Source organism: Symphalangus syndactylus, chromosome 21, assembly GCF_028878055.3.
Source record: "Symphalangus syndactylus isolate Jambi chromosome 21, NHGRI_mSymSyn1-v2.1_pri, whole genome shotgun sequence".
Taxonomy (NCBI): domain Eukaryota; kingdom Metazoa; phylum Chordata; class Mammalia; order Primates; family Hylobatidae; genus Symphalangus; species Symphalangus syndactylus.
This window is the reverse complement of record NC_072443.2, coordinates 39,371,303-39,387,263: the sequence shown is the minus strand read 5'-3', so window position 1 is coordinate 39,387,263 and position 15,961 is coordinate 39,371,303.

Below are 15,961 nucleotides of genomic sequence, written 5' to 3'. Positions count from 1 at the left end.
GTGCCTTGATATATCTTGCCACCCTTCTCTGCATGGAGAATTATACAATATATACATGTAATATATATCATATATTAATTATATTATTATATGTATTATATATGTCATATATATAATTTCTGGGCACCCTCCCTTCCTTCACTTGATAAACCCTTTGCTCAGGCTTAGTTAAGGCACCATTTACTTTCAAAATGACTGTTTCTTCCTCTTGACCTCCATTTATTTGCCATGTGTATCTATTTTGTGCATATGTTTGACAGAGGACATCCCTTAAAGTTACTTCTTTGTCTAAGCTACTGCAGGGAGGCTAACAGAGGAGTATTAAATCTGAAGTTAAATCAGTAATAAATAGCTTACCAACAACAACAACAACAAAAACCCAAAACCAAGAAACCCAGGACCAGATGGATTCATAGCGAAATTCTACTTGAACTATAAAAAAGAGCTGGTACCATTGCCACTACTGAAACTCTTCCAAAAAATTAAAGAGGAAGGACTCCTCCTCAACTCATTTAATGAGACCAGCAATATCCTGATACCAAAACCTGGGAGAGACACAACAAAAATTAAAACTTTAGACCAATATTATTGACAAATATTGATGCAAAAATCCTCAACAAAATATTTGAAAACCAAATCCAGCAGTGCCTCAAAAAGCTTATCCACCACTATAAAGTAGGCTTTAATCACTGGGATGCAATTTTGGTTCAACATATGCAAATCAATAAATGTGATTCATCACATAAACAGAACTAAAGAGAAAAACCACATGGTGATCTCAACATATGCAGAAAAGGCTTTCAATAAAATTCAACACCCCTTCATGTTAAAAACTCTCAATAAACTAGATATTGAAGGAACACACCTCAAAACGATAACAGCCATCTATGGCAAACCCACAGCCAACTCATGCTAAATGGACAAAAGCTGGAAGAATTCTCCTTTAAAACTGGCACAAGACAAGGATGCCCTCTCTCGCCACTCTTATTCAACATAGTATTAGAATCCCAGAGCAATCAGGCAAGAGAAAGAAATAAAGCACATCCAAATAGGAAGAGAGGAAGTCAAACTATACCTGTTTGCAGACAACATGATTCTATATCTAGAAAATCCCATAGTCTTGATCCAAAAGTTCCTTCAGCTGATAAACAACTTCAGCGAATCTCAGGATACAAAATCAACATACAAAAATCACTAGTGTTCCTATACACTAACAACAGTGAAGCAGAGAGCCAAATCAGGAACTCAATCCCATTCACAATTGCCACAAAAAAGAATAAAATACCTAGAAATACAGTTAACCAGGGAGGTTAAAGATCTCTACAATTAGAACTACAATACACTGTTCAAAGATGCTGGAGATAACACAAATGGAAAAACATGCCATGCCCATGGATAGGAAGAATCAACATCATTAAAATGGCCATACTGCCCAAAGAAATTTATAGATTAAATGCTATCAAACTACCAATTACATTCTTTACAGAACTGAAAAAAAATTTTAAAATTGATTTGGAACCAAGAGAAGCCCAAATAGCCAAGGCAATCCTAAACACAAAGAACAAAGCTGGAACAATCCTAAGCAAAAAGAAAAAACCTGGAGGCATCACACTACCTGACTTCAAACTATACAAGACTACAGTAATCAAAACAGCATGGCACTGGTACAAAAACAAACACATAGACCCCCAATGGAACAGAATAGAGAGCCCAGAAATCAGGCTGTACACCTATAACCATCTGATCTTCAACAAAGCATACAAAAACAAGCAATGCGGAAAGGACTCCCTATTGAATAAATGGTGCTGAGATAACTGGCTAGCCATATGCAAAAGAGTGAAACTGGATCCCTTCCTTACATCATAAAAAATCAACTCAAGTGGATTAAATACTTAAATGTAAAACCAAAAACTATAAAAATGCCAAAAGCGATCGAAACAAAAGCAAAAATTGACAAACATGATCTAATTAAAATAAAGAGCTTCTGCACAGCAAAGTAACTATCCATAGAGTAAACAGACAACCTACAGAGTGGAGGAAAATATTTGCAAACTATGCCTCTGACAAAAGTCTAATATCCAATATCTACAAAGAACTTAAACAAATTTACAAGAAAAAACCATTAAAAAGTGGGCAAAGGATATAAACAGACACTTTTCAAAAGAAGACATACATGAAGCCAGCAAGCATATGAAAAAAAGCTCAACATCACTGGTCATTAGAGAAATGCAAATAAAAACCACAATCAGATACTGTATTAGTCCATTTTCACACTACTAATAAAGACATCCCTGAGACTGGGTAATTTGTAAAGGAAAGAGGTTTTATTGATTCACAGTTCTGCATGGCTGAGGAAGCCTCAGGAAACTTACAGTCTTGGCAGAAGGCAAGAGAGAAGCAAGGCACCTTCTTCACAAGGCAGCAGGAAGAAGTGCTTGCAGGGGAAATGGGAGATGCTTATAAAACCATCAGATCTTGTGAGAACTCACTCACTATCATGAGAACAGCATGGGGGAAACCACCTCCATGATCTAATCACTTCCCACCAGGTCCTTCCCACGACACATGAGGATTATAGGAACTATAATTCAAGATGAGTTTTGGGTGGGGACGCAGCCAAACCATATCAGGTACCATCTCATACCAGTCAGAATGGCTATTATTAAAATGTCAGAAAATAACAGATGCTGGAAAGGTTTCAGAGAAAAGGGAATGCCTATACACTATTGGTGGGAGTTGAAATTAGTTCAACTGGGGTGGAGGGAGGGGGGAGGGATAGCATTAGGAGATATACCTAATGTAAATGAGGAGTTAATGAGTGCAGCACACCAACATGGCCCATGTATACATATGTAACAAACCTGCATGTTGTGCACATGTACCCTAGAACTTAAAGTATAATAATAATTTAAAAAAAGAAAAATAAAGTCTTTAAAATAGCAAAAAAAAAAAAAAAAGATATGAGTTCAATCATTGTGGAAAGCAGTGTGGCAATTCCTCAAAGAGCTAAAAACAGAACTACCATTCAACCCAGCAGTCCCATTATTGGGTATATACCCAAAGGTATATAAATTGTTCTATCATAAAGACACATGCACACATATGTTCACTGTAGCACTATTCACAATAGCAAAGACATAGAATCAACCTAAATGCTCATCAATGATAGACTGTATAAAGAAAACATGGTATATATACACCATGGAATACTATGCAGCCATAAAAAAGAATGAGATCGTATCTCTTCCAGGAACATGGATGGAACTGGAGGCCATTATTCTTAGCATGATAACGCAGGAAAAGAAAACCAAATATCACATACACTCACTTATAATTTGGAGTTCAACGATGAGAATACATGGACACACAGAGGGGAACAACAGACATTGGTGTCTACCAGAGGGTGGAGGGTGACAGGAGGGAGAGGATCAGGAAAAGTAACTAAGGGGTACTAGGCCACATACCTGGGTGATAAAAATAATGTGTACAACGAACCACATGACACATGCTTGTCTATATAACAAACGTGCACATGTACCCTTGAACGTAAAAGGTTTTAAAAAAGAATAATTAGTCTGGAATCAAGTTTTTGTAATATTTGGGACTCTTTGATTGCCAGCGTGAGACACCAAATCAAATTAGTGGAAGCATTTAAAAAAGGGGGAAGGGTATAGATTTGTAGAGGTGGAAAAGTATCTCTCAGAAAACTTAAGAGAGGAAGCCAGATCCCTGGAAAATCTGAGATCAGGACCTAAAAGGACATGAAAACACTTTAATTCTCTTTTATTTCTACTTTTTTCAGATCATCTGTTGTGTTCTTTCTCACTGCAGAACAGCTTTTTCATCCACATATCAGCTCTTGTATTTACATCTAAGAGTTTCAGCTGCATATTATGGCTGTCTCACAATCTTTCTACTCCAATTCCAAATGTGTGAGAAGGAACTGTGATTGATCCAGGTTGAGTCAGGTATCACCATTGTCCAATCAGCCAAGATGAGGAAGGAGGTGATACTGCGGTGCAATACGGCTGCTGGCCAGGCATTCTCAGAATGAGGGAGTGGCTCCAGAACTCAGCAGGCACTCAAATATGATCTACTACAGGCTATCGAGTTTTCAAAGAATGCAGGGAACTGCAGCAAAAAGGAGAGTTTTGGTCAAAAACTTGGATTTATAAAACATTCTTTGGGAATTTTAAGTTGAAACAGTGACAAAAATTACCTTTTCTTCTTCTTTTTCTTAATCATGGGTGATCTGGGAAAGATCTATCATGAACATCCACTGTTTAACTCAGATAATTATAAATTATGTGTGAAAGATGATAGCCTACTTGTAAACACTTGGTCTCTGAGATTCTCTGATGTTCTCATGGGACAAGCATGTGGATGTGGGGCAGATACCTATTTTTTTTTTTTTTTTAACATTTATTATGAGTCAGGCAGTTGATGCATTTTACTCACTAAATTGTCACTTTAACCATAGGAGAAAACATTTTCCTCATTTTACAGATAAAGGCTCTGAAGCTTTGAGGCTGAGTAAATTGCTCAAGATCATACAGTTCATCAAACAGCAGAGTGAGACTGGGAATCTAGGTCTCCTGGACTAAAACCTGTGCTCCTATACCATCTCAGAGTGCCTCCCTGCAGGCAGTTAAGAAGCCAGGACAGAGCTTAAAATTGTCATTCTAGTCAGTGCCAAACAGTTTAGAGTTGAATTGTTCTGTAAATGTTTTTGTGTTTGCCAGGTCTTCACATGGAGGATATAAATTCTTTAACGGTAGTGATGGTGTTGTAAATTTCTCTTGCCTACTTCACAGCATCTCATGCAGCTCTGGATACTGAAGAGGCCTTACTGAATACTTAGGCTGATCAATGATTCTGATCCCTGGTGATAATTGCATAGCATCTTCACACTGAGGTTGTAATCCTCATGAATCTTTTATTTAGAAGCCTACCCCTCCTTGGGTACAGTGGCAGGTACAACATAGGGGAAGATGGAGCATGGAATAATAGTAGCTAAACAACCAGTTTTATTCTCCAAACTTACCACCTCCCAGTCTCTGAATCTTTGTCCTTTTTCATGTCATGCAGCGTCATTATAGGGAATGCCAAGGAGCAGTGCTTAGCTGTGTTTTCCAGAGTCTTGGAGCATCCCTAAGCTATATTGTCAGTGCTCCTGCCACAGATATTCACTATTCCTTCCCATATAATTCATTAAATAACCCAGCCATGACTGAGCTGCAGTCTGACATTTGACCAATTCAAGTCTGCTGACCTCATGCCTCTTCCCAGAAGCAACTGATGACTACTGTCTAAAGTACAGAATTAGGAAAATGATTTGAAGAGATCAACAGATTCACATGAGAGTTATTGATAGCCAACATGTTTTTCCAACAACAAAAATAATTCAAAATTGTCAGCTGGGCCAATTTTTCCCTATGATTTCTTAAAAAGCATAATGGTACTATTTTTTTTTTTTTTTTTTTTTTTTTTTATTATACTTTAGGGTTTTAGGGTCCATGTGCACAATGTGCAGGTTTGTTACATATGTATCCATGTGCCATGTTGATTTCCTGCACCCATTAACTCGTCATTTAGCATTAGGTGTATCTCCTAATGCTGTCCCTCCCCCCTCCCCCCACCCCACAACAGTCCCCGGAGCGTGATGTTCCCCTTCCTGTGTCCGTGAGTTCTCATTGTTCAATTCCCACCTATGAGTGAGAACATGCGGTGTTTGGTTTTTTGTCCTTGCGATAGTTTACTGAGAATGATGTTTTCCAGTTTCATCCATGTGCCTACAAAGGACGCGAACTCATCATTTTTTATGGCTGCATAGTATTCCATGGTGTATATGTGCCACATTTTCTTAATCCAGTCTATCGTTGTTGGACATTTGGGTTGGTTCCAAGTCTTTGCTATTGTGAATAGTGCCGCAATAAACATACGTGTGCATGTGTCTTTATAGCAGCATGATTTATAGTCCTTTGGGTATATACCCAGTAATGGGATGGCTGGGTCAAATGGTATTTCTAGTTCTAGATCCCTGAGGAATCGCCACACTGACTTCCACAATGGTTGAACTAGTTTACAGTCCCACCAACAGTGTAAAAGTGTTCCTATTTCTCCACATCCTCTCCAGCACCTGTTGTTTCCTGATTTTTTAATGATGGCCATTCTAACTGGTGTGAGATGGTATCTCACTGTGGTTTTGATTTGCATTTCTCTGATGGCCAGTGATGAGGAGCATTTCTTCATGTGTTTTTTGGCTGCATAAATGTCTTCTTTTGAGAAGTGTCTGTTCATGTCCTCTGCCCACTTTTTGATGGGGTTGTTTGTTTTTTTCTTGTAAATTTGTTTGAGTTCATTGTAGATTCTGGATATTAGCCCTTTGTCAGATGAGTAGGTTGCAAAAATTTTCTCCCATTGTGTAGGTTGCCTGTTCACTCTGATGATAGTTTCTTTTGCTGTGCAGAAGCTCTTTAGTTTAATGAGATCCCATTTGTCGATTTTGGCTTTTGTTGCCATTGCTTTTGGTGTTTTAGACATGAAGTCCTTGCCCACGCCTATGTCCTGAATGGTATTGCCTAGGTTTTCTTGTAGGATTTTAATGGTTTTAGGTCTAACATATAAGTCTTTAATCCATCTTGAATTAATTTTTGTATAAGGTGTAAGGAAGGGATCCAGTTGCAGCTTTCTACATATGGCTAGCCAGTTTTCCCAGCACCATTTATTAAATAGGGAATCCTTTCCCCATTTCTTGTTTTTGTCAGGTTTGTCAAAGATCAGATAGTTGTAGCTATGCGGCATCATTTCTGAGGGCTCTGTTCTGTTCCATTGATCTATGTCTCTGTGGTGGTACCAGTACCATGCTGTTTTGGTTACTGTAGCCTTGTAGTAGAGTTTAAAGTCAGGTAGCGTGATGCCTCCAGCTTTGTTCTTTTGGCTTAGGATTGACTTGGCGATGCGGGCTCTTTTTTGGTTCCATATGAACTTTAAAGTAGTTTTTTCCAATTCTGTGAAGAAAGTCATTGGTAGCTTGATGGGGATGGCATTGAATCTATAAATTACCTTGGGCAGTATGGCCATTTTCACGATATTGATTCTTCCAACCCATGAGCATGGAATGTTCTTCCATTTGTTTGTATCCTCTTTTATTTCATTGAGCAGTGGTTTGTAGTTCTCCTTGAAGAGGTCCTTCACATCCCTTGTAAGTTGGATTCCTAGGTATTTTATTCTCTTTGAAGCAATTGTGAATGGGAGTTCACTCATGATTTGGCTCTCTGTTTGTCTGTTATTGGTGTACAAGAATGCTTGTGATTTTTGTACATTAATTTTGTATCCTGAGACTTTGCTGAAGTTGCTAATCAGCTTAAGGAGATTTTGGGCTGAGACAATGGGGTTTTCTAGATATACAATCATGTCATCTGCAAACAGGGACAATTTGACTTCCTCTTTTCCTAATTGAATACCCTTTATTTCCTTCTCCTGCCTGATTGCTCTGGCCAGAACTTCCAGCACTATGTTGAATAGTAGCGGTGAGAGAGGGCATCCCTGTCTTGTGCCAGTTTTCAGAGGGAATGCTTCCAGTTTTTGCCCATTCAGTATGATATTGGCTGTGGGTTTGTTGTAGATAGCTCTTATTATTTTGAGATACGTCCCATCAATACCTAATTTATTGAGAGTTTTTAGCATGAAGGGTTGTTGAATTTTGTCAAAGGCCTTTTCTGCATCTATTGAGATAATCATGTGGTTTTTGTCTTTGGTTCTGTTTATATGCTGGATTACATTTATTGATTTGCGTATGTTGAACCAGCCTTGCATCCCAGGGATGAAGCCCACTTGATCATGGTGGATAAGCTTTTTGATGTGCTGCTGGATTCGGTTTGCCAGTATTTTATTGAGGACTTTTGCATCAATGTTCATCAAGGATATTGGTCTGAAATTCTCTTTTTTGGTTATGTCTCTGCCAGGTTTTGGTATCAGGACGATGCTGGCTTCGTAAAATGTGTTAGGGAGGATTCCCTCTTTTCGTATCGATTGGAATAGTTTCAGAAGGAATGGTACCAGTTCTTCCTTGTACCTCTGGTAGAATTCAGCTGTGAATCCATCAGGTCCTGGACTCTTTTTGGTTGGTAAGCTATTGATTATTGCCACAATTTCAGAACCTGTTATTGGTCTATTCAGAGATTCAACTTCTTCCTGGTTTAGTCTTGGGAGGGTGTATTTGTCGAGGAATTTATCCATTTCTTCCAGATTTTCTAGTTTATTTGCATAGAGGTGTTTGTAGTATTCTCTGATGGTAGATTGTATTTCTGTGGGATCGGTGGTGATATCCCCTTTTTCGTTTTTTATTGCATCTATTTGATTCTTCTCTCTTTTCTTCTTTATTAGTCTTGCTAGCGGTCCATCAATTTTGTTGATCTTTTCAAAAAACCAGCTCCTGGATTCATTAATTTTTTGAAGGGTTTTTTGTGTCTCTATTTCCTTCAGTTCTGCTCTGATTGTAGTTATTTCTAGCCTTCTGCTAGCTTTTGAATGTGTTTGCTCTTGCTTTTCTAGTTCTTTTAATTGTGATGTTAGGGTGTCAATTTTGGATCTTTCCTGCTTTCTCTTGTGGGCATTTAGTGCTATAAATTTCCCTCTACACACTGCTTTGAACGTGTCCCAGAGATTCTGGTATGTTGTGTCTTTGTTCTCGTTGGTTTCAAAGAACATCTTTATTTCTGCCTTCATTTCATTATGTACCCAATAGTCATTCAGGAGCAGGTTGTTCAGTTTCCATGTAGTTGAGCGGTTTTGACTGAGTTTCTTAATCCTGAGTTCTAGTTTGATTGCACTGTGGTCTGAGAGACAGTTTGTTATAATCTCTGTTCTTTTACATTTGCTGAGAAGAGCTTTACTTCCAACTATGTGGTCAATTTTGGAATAGGTGTGGTGTGGTGCTGAAAAAAATGTATATTCTGTTGATTTGGGGTGCAGAGTTCTGTAGATGTCTATTAGGTCCACTTTATGTAGAGCTGAGTTCAATTCCTGGATATCCTTGTTAACTTTCTGTCTCGTTGATCTGTCTAATGCTGACAGTGGGGTGTTAAAATCTCCCATTATTATTGTGTGGGAGTTTAAGTCCCTTTGTAGGTCACTGAGGACTTGCTTTATGAATCTGGGTGCTCCTGTGTTGGGTGCATATATATTTAGGATAGTTAGCTCTTCTTGTTGAATTGATCCCTTTACCATTATGTAATGGCCTTCTTTGTCTCTTTTGATCTTTGTTGGTTTAAAGTCTATTTTATCAGAGACTAGGATTGCAACCCCTGCCTTTTTTTGTTTTCCAGTTGCTTGATAGATCTTCCTCCATCCCTTTATTTTGAGTCTATGTGTGTCTCTGCACGTGAGATGGGTTTCCTGAATACAGCACACTGATGGGTCCTGACTCCTTATCCAGTTTGCCAGTCTGTGTCTTTTGATTGGAGCATTTAGCCCATTTACATTTAACGTGAATATTGTTATGTGTGAATCTGATCCTGTGATTATGATGTTAGTTGGTTATTTTGCTCGTTAGTTGCTATAGTTTCTTCCTAGCCTCGATGGTCTTTACAATTTGGCATGTTTTTGCAGGGGCTGGTACCGGTTGTTCCTTTCCATGTTTAGTGCTTCCTTCAGGAGCTCTTTTAGGGCAGGCCTGGTGGTGACAAAATCACTCAGCGTTTGCTTGTCTGTAAAGTATTTTATTTCTCCTTCACTTATGAAGCTTAGTTTGGCGGGATAGGAAATTCTGGGTTGAAAATTCTTTTCTTTAAGAATGTTGAATATCGGCCCCCACTCTCTTCTGGCTTGTAGAGTTTCTGCTGAGAGATCAGCTGTTAGTCTGATGGGCTTCCCTTTGTGGGTAACCCGACCTTTCTCTCTGGCTGCCCTTAACATTTTTTCCTTCATTTCCACTTTGGTGAATCTGACAATTATGTGTCTTGGAGTTGCCCTTCTCGAGGAGTATCTTTGTGGCGTTCTCTGTATTTCCTGAATCTGAATGCTGGCCTGCCTTGCTAGATTGGGGAAGTTCTCCTGGATAATATCTTGCAGAGTGTTTTCCAACTTGGTTCCATTCTCCCCATCATTTTCAGGTACACCAATCAGACGTAGGTTTGGTCTTTTCACATAGTCCCAAATTTCTTGGAGGCTTTGTTCATTTCTTTTTATTCTTTTTTCTCTAAACTTCCCTTCTCTCTTCATTTCATTCATTTCATCTTCTATCAGCGATACCCTTTCTTCCAGTTGATCGCATCTGCTACTGAGGCTTCTGCATTCTTCGCGTAGTTCTCGAAACTTGGCTTTCAGCTCCATCATCTCCTTTAAGCCCTTCTCTCCATTGGTTATTCTAGTTATCCATTCTTCTAATTTTTTTTCAAAGTTTTTAACTTCTTTGCTATTGTTTTGAATTTCCTCTCGTAGCTCAGAGTAGTTTGATCGTCTGAAGCCTTCTTCTCTCAACTCATCAAAGTCATCCTCCATCCAGCTTTGTTCCGTTGCTGGTGAGGAACTGCGTTCCTTTGGAGGAGGAGAGGTGCTCTGTTTTTTAGAGTTTCCAGTTTTTTTGGTCTGTTTTTTCCCCATCTTTGTGGTTTTGTCTACTTTTTGTCTTCGATGATGGTGATGTACAGATGGGTTTTTGGTGTGGATGTCCTTTCTGTTTGTTAATTTTCCTTCTACCAGACAAGACCCTCAGCTGCAGGTCTGTTGGAGTTTACTAGAGGTCCACTCCAGACCCTGTTTGGCTGGGTGTCAGCACCGGTGGCTGCAGAACAGCGGATTTTCGTGAGACCACAAATTCAGCTGTCTGATAGTTCCTCTGAAAGTTTTGTCTCAGAGGAGTACCCGGTTGAATGAGGTGTCAGTCTGTCCCACTGGGGGGGTGCCTCCCAGTTAGGCGGCTCAGGGGTGAGGGACCCACTTTAGGAGGCAGTCTGTCCGTTCTCAGATCTCCAGCTGCGTGCTGGGAGAACCACTACTCTCTTCAAAGCTGTCAGTCAGACAGGGACATTTAAGGCTGTGGAGGTTCTCGCTGAGTTTTTGTTTGCCTGTGCCCTGCCCCCAGAGGTGGAGCCTACAGAGGCTGGCGGGCCTCCTTGAGCTGTGGTGGGCTCCACCCAGTTCGAGCTTCCTGGCTGCTTTGTTTACCTAAGCAAGCCTGGGCAATGGTGGGCGCCCTTCCCCCAGCCTCGTTGCCGCCTTGCAGCGTGATCTCAGACTGCTGTGCTAGCAATCAGCAAGACTCTGTGGGCATAGGACCCTCCGAGCCAGGTGTGGGACACAATCTCCTAGTGTGCCGTTTTCCAGGCCTCAAGCAGAAATGCAGAAATCACCCGTCTTCTGTGTCGCTGGGACTGGGAGCTGGAGACCGGAGCTGTTCCTATTCGGCCATCTTGGCTCCTTTTTCCATAATGGTACTATTATTAACAGTTATTATTTGTCGTATCTACTATGGGGGGAGCTTGCTAAATGCTTTAAATATATTGACTTATTGAATAATTCTCTGGGTTACCATAAAGTCTGTGCAATGGACTATAGAGGGAATCAAAGAAGGTAGGATAGAGACAACCTGTGTGGCTTACAGATAGAGCTGTTCAAAAGCCCCCAGATAATCCACACATCCCTGAAACTTCTTATTTTGTTGGGACCCAGAGGGCCCTGTAAACAACATCTTACCTAACAAGTAGGACTGTATGTGTCTTGTTTACTATTATATCCCCAGTGCTTGAAATATAGTAGCTGTTAAAAATATGCATAGAATGGATAAATAATTTATTAAATGAATGATTCCATGAAAGGTCTTCCTCACATGTAGAAAACATGGGTGATATCTTAAGCTACCAATCTGAGGAATAAAGAGAAATACCTGTAGCATTGCCTGCATCCCATTACCTGTATCCCATGATTAGACGGTGTCTGTTTTAAAATAGTAAATGTCTGTCTACTAGCAAAATCATATTAGGCTGTTGACAATCATTTAGCACTTAGAGAGAATCTGGTTATCAAATCCCTTTCTGCCCAGGCTGCTAGCTGAGGCATGACTAGGCCCAGAGAGTTCAAGGGGAGACAGGGAGGTAGGCCTGCAATTCTGTGGTTCCAAGAAAAATCGGACAGACGCCCTGCCTGCACCGTCTAAGCTATAGCTGGTCCTGGGAGAATCTAAAGGCCCGGAGTGCATGAGTTGGTTCTCAAGAAGTAGAGCTGAAAGCATAACCCTGAGCTATTCCACTGCCAATGGGCTTTCAGGCAAGCAGAGTTGATCCAAAAGGAATTTCTGCCAAGAGCAGCTGTCACAGTAGCAGAGAGGAGCCACTGAGAGGTCACCCAGGAGAGAATGGCTGATGTCATTTTACAGTAGAGATACCCATCCTCTTTTTTAACATAGCTAAGTAGAGAAAACAAGAGATAATTAATCAACTGCAATTTTCCCAGAAAAAAAAGATAATGACAATTTCCTGCTGAATAAGTTAGTGAGGCAAGGGAAAGGAAGGAAGATCATGTTTTAAACAGTTTCTTTGCATCTCAATTCATATTCCAATATCTTTAGTGGATGGCAAGAGGTAGGCAGAGGCCACAAATACCTAAGACAGAGATTGCTAAATGTTCACCAAATTGTCATTTTCTTTTTGATGTTGGTCCATAGACAGACTACATTTCTTAGCCTTCCTTGCATTTGTTCTCACAAACAGTATGAATGGAAGGGATATGTGCCACTTCCAGAACCAAGGTATTTTAAGAAGCAAATGAACTACTTCTATCCTCTTTTTCCCACTTGTATTCAGCCATGGAAGATGGCAAATCCCTAAAGGATGGCAGAGCCACAATATAGAAGCAGCCTGGGTCTCTGAATCACCACATGGAGAAAGCCATTTGCTGACAAGGGGTACCAATCTTGAACTTTTGGGTGAACAAGAAATATGCTTTCACTGTGTGAAGCCACCACAAAATTTAGATGTGCTAGTTACAACAGACAAGGTCATCTTAACTAATATATACCCCAAAATACACCCCCTAGACTTATGACAATAGATGATTGAGCAAAGTTTAATGAGACAAAACCCTTGGTGAGGAAGACCTATGATCTCATTTGACAAGATCATACATGATATGAAAGAGGATTATCATCAACAAGAGTCATTTTCTAAAGTTATATTCCCTCTTCACACAAGTACTTTGGAGACTCATTGCTGGTATCATCAGGGCTCTGGAAGTAACAGCAATGAAGGAAACATTCAAGGTAAGATAAGAACATATAACAGGGATGTGATTACATTGCCAACGCATAATTGCTCCAGGATGAGCTGGAAAACCAAGTTTCTAATTCTACAAACCCGAGAATAAGACCCCAGGGTTTAAATGGAAAGCAAAACACGGAGAACTTCAGTATAGTCAAGCTAAATCTGCCTCTAGCCTTTTAATCATATCAGATGTTCACAAAGAAGAGGATATCAGAAAAAAATCATGGCTAACTACTGGTCAACTTCCAGTCTATTGATATAAATTAGGTAGGGAACCAACTTCTTTAAATATTCAAAAATAATCTACCTGTAAAACCCAAAAATTATTTTATTTTAGGGTTTTGGAGCGTGGAGTAAAAGGCTGGCCTTTCAGGAACTGGTAAAATCATAACAAAATTATTGTAATGGTAATATCATTTAAGGGGTTGTTTCCAATTTGGGATTCTGATCACCATAATAAATTCTCAAAAGTCAAATGGAGATGAGGGCTGATGAGCTATTTTCAAAATTTCAAAATGCCCTAATAAAATCCATATATCTATAGGAGAATGTGTAGCACTCACTATTTGAAATACTTGTGTTCTTTGATTTGACAGGAAATATATTGTCTAGCATGGCAACAATGCTGGTTATCTTACATCGATCAGAGAATCAGATCAACCATTTTAGGTGTCTTAAAATATACTAGAAAAACATTAATTGTTATTTAACTAATGTTAGATCAAACCTTTTAAAATATGGGACCATTATTTTTAAAACAACAATAAAAGACCTTTTGTAGAGAAAAAGGATAACCAGAGTCAAAGTCAGGGTAAAATTGAGTCATTCAGCTGCCATTTTATTTTTTTATTTTTTATTTTTTCAAGACAGAGTCTCACTCTGTTGCCCAGGCTAGAGTGCAGTGGCATGATCTCGGCTCACTGCAACCTCCCCTTCCTGGGTTCAAGCCATCCTTCTGCCTCAGCCTCCCAAGTAGCTGGGATTGTAAGCGTGTGCCATCATACCTGGCTAATTTTTGTATTTTTAGTAAAGACAGGGTTTCACCACATTGCCCGGGCTAGTGTCGAACTCCCGAGCTCAACTGATCCACCTGCCTCGGCCTCCCAAAATGCTGGAGTTACAGGTGTGAGCCACCGCACCTGGCTCAGCTGCCACTTTAGATTCAAATAAAATATATAAATGTTCTCAGCATAGACTACCTTGAATACCTCATTCTATTCATCTTTGAAATGGAAGTAATAGCTTCCTCAACACCTGTCTTTTTTAAGAGCATTCTTGGGAGATTGGTAAGGAAGCCTATAGAAAAGTAGATAGTGGGAAGGAAGGAGGAATAGTGGTAGAGAGAAAGAGAACTCTGTGTGTGTGTGTGTGTGTGTGTGTGTGTAGTTGTGTAATAGCAAAAGAGAAACAGACTGTCATGGGTGTGTGCCTTTCCCACTGTGGAAATAAATGAAGACCACCCAGACCACCCAGACCACCCAAATGAGAACAAGCAGAGGCCGTTTATTCAGAGCTTGCTACATAACAAGAGATTCAGCCACCGTCACTGGTGTTTGGCAGAGGCAGTAAGAAAACTTTATAATGAGAAAAAGGGAAGGTTACAAGTATGCTCTGATTTGAGGCTATTAGCATGGGAAGCTGGATGCAGCCTAACTGGAAGTGGGGTGTTCTATGTGATTGGTTTGGGGAGCATATTTGGCTTTCTCTTCTTGGTCCTGAGTTGGAAGTGGTGGGAGTTGGTTGTGGGGAGGGGAAGGGAGGCAAAAATTAGGGAAGCTTGTGGTCATTCACCGCTTCCTGCCTGTTCTGGGTTGTTTGCTGCAGAGGTTGTGGTTTGGCTTCCTGCACACTGGTTGCTGCAGAGATTGTAGATCAGGGTTCTATTGTCATATGTGATCTGGCTATTGTTTATTTGTATATGGCCTCTCACCCCTCCTCCACATTATCTCTCACACAAATATACTAAAACCCAGTTTTAGGCCAGAGGTTGTATTTTTTCTTCACCTTCCACTACTTACTGTTTCTACCTCCTCCCTATTTCTTGCCACCAGTGTTTGACATGCAATCCCCCCAGCCTGGCTAGTCCGGTACCTTCATCTGACTACGTAAACACTATCCTCACATCATGGGCAGCTTATGCTTCATTTCTGTCATTAACTTTCCTTGGGCAACATTTACTTCAAGAAATTTTACTTTTCTTTAAACTCCTGCTTCATTTAGAATTTGTGCCACATCATTAAGCACTTGATTATAACATGTTTTTAACTGATTTTCATTAATTTGTACATGTTAATCTTATCTCCCCAACAAAATGATAAATTTGAAGGCTAGTATTATAGCATATGCTTTCTCTTATATTTCACAATAGTTTGCAGGCTAAGTTCATATAGTAAATGTTCAGTAGATAGTTGCTAATTGAATATTTTCTATACATAGTATTCAATTGAAGGGATAAAACAGAACTGACTCATAATTGTATCCACCAGCATTCTGGGTAGTGATTTTACCTCTGTTCATCCCAATTTTCTTTTTTAAAAATTGTATTTATTATGTTTTTAGATGGAGTCCTGCTCTGTCACCCAGGCTGGAGTGCAGTAGCATGATATCAGCTGACTGCAACCTCCGCCTCCTGGGTTGAAGTGATTCTTCTGCCTCAGCTTTCCGAGTAGCTGAGATTACAGGTACCCACCATCACTCCTGGC